Source organism: Tupaia chinensis, unplaced genomic scaffold, assembly GCF_000334495.1.
Source record: "Tupaia chinensis unplaced genomic scaffold, TupChi_1.0 Scaffold142716_1, whole genome shotgun sequence".
In the NCBI taxonomy this organism is placed as follows: Eukaryota; Metazoa; Chordata; class Mammalia; order Scandentia; family Tupaiidae; genus Tupaia; species Tupaia belangeri.
Genome location: NW_006202562.1, coordinates 2,823,482 through 2,829,402, shown reverse-complemented (window position 1 = coordinate 2,829,402; position 5,921 = coordinate 2,823,482).

The window sequence follows — 5,921 nt, the reverse complement described above, 5'->3', positions numbered from 1 at the left end:
CCATAAAGTTGCTAAAGTAGATTAGTATATTTCAGCTTGAATTTGGGACACCTTGGACTTGATGCTAAGGAATAATCATTTTAAATAAAGGCCTTGAAGAGTGCCCTTGCTGGTGAGAACAAAGACTAGAAATTGCCTTCATTTCCCTGTTGGGTTTTTATCAATTTACAAAAGGCCTTGAGGTAAAGGAAAAGGTTAATGAGACTGTGGAATATATAGCACCATTTGTTTATTTAGATGGGATCATTATTTTCAGCAGTACCAGAAGACTAGAAGTAAGGTCCTTTGGATATCTGGTCCCTTAGGACAGTTTAAAGTTGTCCTTGGACATGCGTCAAGTCTCCTGAAGCTTGTTAACATAATGGACGTGCAGGGTCCCAATCTGGAGAGCAAGCTGACCTTGAAACTGTATCCACTCTCAACTATGACCCTAAGCCACCGATTGTAGGAAACTAAAATAATATGCCTTAGTGTTTCTTTTTTCTGAATTGTTTAAAAGAATTATTTTATTTAACTTTATTTATTATTATCATTATTTTACAGTATGATCAGAGAGAGACAGAGAAAGAGACAGAGGGAAAGTGAGAAAGCAAGTCACCAGTTCCAGGACTTGAACCATGGTCAGCCATGTGGGAGTCCAGCACCTTTAACCACCACACCACCTGCCAGCCCCCTATGCCTTAGTGTTTCTAAAGGTTTTCAGAACAGTATTTCTAGACTACTAACTTCACAACACCTTTTAACAGGGTTTCATTCTGAAGCTTGAGGACTTCCAATAAAGAAGAAAAGGACCACAGGATGTTGATGCCCCTTATCATCAACTAGCCCCAATCCATCAGTTATCAGGAATTCCAAAATATCTTAGAGAGTTTCATAAGAGCTTTGCAGAGAATATGTCCAGGTTGATAAACCATCCAATTATTTAAAGCAGACTTTCTCTTTCTTTTTTTTTTCTTTTAATTAGCTATTGGGTACATGCTCTTGCTAGAGAGACAGAGGGAGAAAGAGAGAGAGAGAGAATGAGATAGCACTCCCCTCCCCCCAGGGAGATGACCATGCCACAATTCCTTCTCTATTCTCCTCTCAGGATTTTGGACACACATACACATGTGCCAGTGTGTTTGTGAAGTCTTCAGGACTGGGACTCAAACCATGAAGTTTGCTATATGGATTCTTACTGTCTTAAACAATACTTTGCCACATGGCTGGCCCTAAATTGGCTTTTCTTTTCTAAGAATTATTTTATTTAATTTTATTTATTATTATTTTTTAATTTTACCAGAGAGAGAGAGAGAAAAGGAAAGTGAGAAACCAAGCCACCAGGTCTGGGACTTGAACCAGTTGGCCATGTGGGAGCCCAGCCCCTCACCACTATGCTACCTGCCAGCGCTTATGAAAGCTTTCAACAAGGTAAGGAAATTTTACAGGACAGCTAGTTCCCAGGAACTCAGAGAGCCTAGGGTGAGGCTCAGGGTCTTAATGGACTGTCCAGTGTAGACCTGTCTTGGCACAATATGGCTTTTATCACCTATGAATCTAGCTTTGTGAGTCTAGAAAGAAATGATGGGAACCAAAAGCAAATGTCAACCGGAATTGAGCTAAGCATGAAGTCTGTGTCATACACAAAGCTGAGAAGTTCCATGTTGATGAGTTCCAGAAGCACGTGTTTGGGATGCCTCTGGGACTGTAGACTGACTGTAGTACACATTCCTGTGTGTTCCCCAGAGCTAAGCCAGTTGGTTTAGTGAGTGGTTGCTTTGGCTGACCACATGTTCAGTGGCCATCAAAGATCAAGTCAGGTCTGAAGGACAATGACACAGGACACCGCTTCCCCCCTCGGACAGATTCATATGCTGATTACTGAGACCACTCCCTAAGCAAGGGTCTAGGTGACTTCAGATCTTAGTGGACATACTTGTGTGCCAAGACTAAGGAGACTCCCATCCATTTCCTCACCCTAAGGCAGGATCAAGATTCTCCAAAGAATAATGGCAGACTCTTCTACCTTCCTTCAAGTGCAGACTCATTCTGAGCTAGAAGAAGTGATTATAAACAAGAACAAGCGTTCTTAGAGGAACAGCTCAGGACTGTCTCCAAGCATCTTAATATCTCACTGTGCTATTCGGACCAGCTAGAATACACGAAACTTGCATTTTACGGGTGTCACGAGGCCAGTACAAGAGTGGTGGAATTTGTTGTGTTGCTCCCAAAAGAGCATTTCCCAAACACATCCATTGTTTGCTTATAGTAGAGAGTCAAGAATCATTTCAGGTGTCTGCCAATGAGTACTAGGGAAAAAACATCTGGAATAAAAAGCATATACATGCTGGGAAAATATTTTAAAACACTTTTAAATGCATGACAACTCTTGCAAGAAAGTAAGGGAAACATTCTGATACCTGGCTTGAAGTGAGAACAGGAGTTCCAGGAGACAGAAAGTGCAAAGCCACTCAGCTAACTTGGGAAGTCTATTTTTCACAAGGAGGCTGAGACCTTCTGTTCTAACAACTACACGTATTGGATCAGCCCCTGGAGATGGAGGTCTAAGTGGGGCAAGTTATCTTTCTAGATACCAAACAAACACCAATGTTAATGGTGATTATAGTGAGGCTTCGGCATAGAGAGAAAGATCGATTGATGAAATCGTTCTATTTCACTCTCCATGCCAAGAGTGAAGACTGATCCACGTAAACAGTCCAGGACAATTACCTATACAAAGAGTACAAAGAGTAAGTATTGCAACTGCTTTACAGCATGCACTCAGTGGATTAAATACCTTAATAGAAAAAGCAAAGTGTTGTACATTGAGGGGACTGGATGCTGGTGCGGTGATAGTGCAACTCTCTGCAAGGCTGACCCACAAAGAAGGTTTCAAGTTCACATCCAGAGACCTCCCTGAACACACAGGAGTGCACCCTGGGGCTGGCTGAGGCTGGGGGCAGATTGTGTCATGTTAGAGGTGCCTATCTCTCTCTGTGTGTCTCTCTGTCTCTCTCTCGCGCTCTCTCTCTCTCACACACAAAAGATTAATATACTTTTTAAAAAATGTTACACCATTTCTAAGTGCACTTAAAAGCATATCCTTGGGGAACCAGCAGTTAGGGTAATGGCTATGTCGCTGGATTCCCATGTGGTCGACTGTGGTTCGTGTCCTGGACCTGGTGGCTTAAAACTCATGCCAGGCACGTGTGTGTGTGTGTGCCCAAGATCCCGAGAGGAGAATGGAAGAGAAGGGATTGAGGCATGGCCATCCCCCCTGGGGGTTGATTTCTCGCTTTCTGTCTCTCTGTCTGGTGAGCACACGTGCCCTATAGTGGAAACCTTTCCAAAAAAAAAAAAAGAAAAGAAAAGAAAAGAAAAGCATATCCTTGGGATATCAGTCAGGGGTTTCCTCAATAAAATGTAAAAATATGAACCAGAAGGAAAATGGTGATGTATTCAACTGCATTCAAACTGAGAATTTCTCTTCACCAAAAGGAAGGGTCCTGGAGTTAAATATATCAGTTTAATAATTCCTTGACAAGATCCGTGTTCATTACCAGTGGGCAGAGAAAGGGCACCAGGGACCAAGATCACTGTTGGCCACGGCAGGACCCTTGTCTTCTACTTGCGAGGAAAGCAGCAGCCCAGGTTGGCAGCTCAACCACCATCTTCCCACGAGAGCCACAGAATACATCTGCTGAAGACCAGGGAAATTCTCACGTTGATTGTGCATTTCACGCCTTGTCTAAAAGCTCACTTCCCTGGGATCAGAGAGTTCCCACCAAGCTCAGGCATTTCTTAGTCAGTGATTGCCTGCTAGAATGTGCCAGGCCACCTGTGGGATGTTGAAGAATGGAGAAATGTTTGAGGTGGCTAGAATCCAGAACTACAGGGTCACTCCTAGTCATTCCCATGGGAACCTAGCACTGAAATACTTTCTCTGAAAGTTTCTCTGCTCAGAGGGCTGAGAACACTCCCCTGGGCAATGGAGTCGTGTGTGTCCAATCTGCAGAAGACTCCATGATCTCCGGTGAACCCCCAGACCCAGCAAGGGAGGTGAGCATCCCACTTAGCACCCAGCCACCTCGTATGGCCCCCAGAGAGCCAGCGATGGTGCTCGTGGTGCTCAGACTCACCTTTTCTTTCTCTGCCTCAAATAACCCTTGGAGACAGGTTCAGGACAGAGGATCTGTTATCTTTGTGGTGGAGGCTCTCTGAAATGACGAGTTTCTTTTGTGGAGTCCAAAAGATTTACCAGGAGGAAAAAAGTGTGATGGGTGACATTGGTGTGGCCTCTTCTGACCTTCCAATCTATTTTTTTTTTCACTTCTGTCCCAAGGACCTCCCCATTCCCTGTCCATACCCAACATATATGTACACACACATATGCACATGCATGCACACTCATACATACAGTCTACAGAGCTAGATACGAATCATCGAAAAATGTTCTTCACTGTTTTAACTTTTAAAAAAGTTTACGTATTTATTTCCTCCATGAGCAAGAGAGATGTAGAGAGAGGTACAGCACCTCCAACAGGACCCAACAGCACAATCCACCTCCAGCCTCGGCCAGTCTGGGATCGTGGGCGCATTTATTCCCTGCATGCTCAGGGAGATCTCTAGAGGTGAACCCAGAACCTTCGCATGTGGCTCAGCTTTGCAGAGTGTCATGTCTTACTGCTGTGCACTGAGCAGCCCCCAGGTCCTAGACTCTTAAGGTATATTTTCACCTTTGGCTGAAGAAGAGGAGATAAGGCCAAACTCTTTAACCCTGAGCATCAGAGAACATCAGAGTGTCTTTGAGTCTGTGCCATCTCTGTCCTTTAAAAGGTTTGAGAGGCCGCCATGGTCTGGATACTGGACTTCTGCCTCTCTAGTTAGATGGGTTTTCTTTCTTTCATGCTTTATCTTGCCTCAAAGTCTCTTACAAACATGCCCCCCTACAAAGGCCCAGTACCACACGGCTTCAGCCTCACTTTAATTTTGCTTTGTTCTCAGCCCATTTCCCCCGGAGCGTTGAAAAGACATCTGGTGTCTAGTGAATAAACACAAGCTACTACAAGAGCACGTGTCTTCTGAGCTTGCCATCATCCGGATCATTCCACCACTTGAATCCCAGGGAGGGAGGTTGGCTCCCATGCTGCCAGGTTCGAGAAGTGAGAGGGCTGCTACCTGTCACTGCACCAGAGGCAAAGCTAGGACATGACTTCTCAGCTGTTTTGAATGCAGGCCACCTCGCCAGGACTCCCCAGAACCTGGGCTGAGAGAGTGGCTTCCACAAGGAAAGTTTGAAAGGAGGCCCAGTGGCATGCAGCAGCAACTGCCACGTTATTCTCACTGCAGTTAAGCCAGCCGGGAGACCCCCCATCACGTCCCCTAGTCTTACACGTTCATGACCAGCCTGTGATATGTTCTAGTCTGTGGTGTTGCTGATAACAGAAATGCCCAAGTCTGGTAGTATTAAATAGAGGTTTATTTGGCTCATGGTTTAGGATGTGAGAAGACCATGGTGCCAACACCTGGTGAGAGTGTTCCTGCTGCATCACAACATGACAGAGAGCAGGAGCACATGGGTCTATGTCCACAAGTCTCCAGCCTCATTATTTCTCCTTATGAAACCACCCGTGTTTAGATGGGAGGTCCCAGCCTGGTACCTTATCCAATCCTAATCACCTCCCAAAGGCTCCACCTGTTAATTCCACAGTCAGACTATGTTTTCACCCTCTTAATACCTTCACAACGACTCACCAGGTTTTAACACAGTCAGGAGACACATTCAAACTTTGGCACGATGGAAGGAGATGACAGAACAGTTCTCTGTTCTTCGGAAAACACTGAAATTGAGTGTGAAGCAGTAATGCCAGGTGTAGGGGACATAGCTCAGGGAAATGGCAGCTTCTATCAGCAGAGACAGCCACTTTGCCCCTGGCATTCCT